We start from the raw sequence: 791 nt of genomic DNA, 5'->3' as shown, positions 1-791 counted from the left end.
CAGATATTAATGCACCAGATTATGAAATCAAAGGGCAAATCCTAAACATGGTAATTAATCAATGCCAATTTAGTGGTGCGGCGAAGGAAGATCCAAACGAACATCTTCGTACCTTTAATAGGATCTGTACTCTATTCAAAATTCGAGAAGTGGAGGATGAACAGATATATCTCATGTTATTTCCCTGGACTTTAAAGAGAGAAGCCAAAGATTGGTTAGAATCGTTACCTGAAGGGGCGATTGATACATGGGATGTTTTAGTTGAAAAATTTCTTAAACAATTCTTTCCGGCATCTAAAGCCGTAAGACTTCAAGGAGAAATTGTTACGTTCACACAGAAGCCAAATGAAACTCTATATGAGGCATGGACAAGATTTGGAAAGTTATTGAGAAGATGTCCGCAACATGGTTTAGACACTTGTCAAATAGTACAAATATTCTACCAAGGATGCGACATCACTACACGAAAAGATATCGATATAGCAGCTGGTGGTTCCATTATGAAGAAAACCGCAACTGAAGCTTATAAAATTATTGATAACACTGCTTCCCACTCACATGAGTGGCACCAAGAAAAAGATATCGTTAGATCGTCTAAAGCAGCTAGAGCTGATTCTAGCCATGACTTTGATTCCATTTCTGCAAAGATAGATGCTGTCGAGAGACGAATGGAAAAGATGACTAAGGATATTCACTCAATACGAATTAGTTGTGAGCAGTGTGGAGGACCACATTTAACAAAAGATTGTCTCAGTATTGAACAGACAATGGAACAAAGAGAGAATGTTTCA

The 791-nt window shown here is 37.8% G+C and overlaps 1 non-coding gene across 1 annotated transcript; it reads right to left on the bottom strand.

Moving 5' to 3' along the window:
• Nucleotides 1-305: 305 nt before the first annotated feature.
• LOC139887392 (small nucleolar RNA R71) lies at nucleotides 306-412 on the bottom strand. The gene has a single exon (XR_011773227.1). It is a non-coding gene; the product is annotated as a small nucleolar RNA R71 (small nucleolar RNA).
• Nucleotides 413-791: the final 379 nt, after the last annotated feature.

Source organism: Rutidosis leptorrhynchoides, chromosome 1 (assembly GCF_046630445.1).
Source record: "Rutidosis leptorrhynchoides isolate AG116_Rl617_1_P2 chromosome 1, CSIRO_AGI_Rlap_v1, whole genome shotgun sequence".
NCBI lineage: Eukaryota > Viridiplantae > Streptophyta > Magnoliopsida > Asterales > Asteraceae > Rutidosis > Rutidosis leptorrhynchoides.
This window is presented reverse-complemented; position numbering and strand designations above follow the sequence as displayed.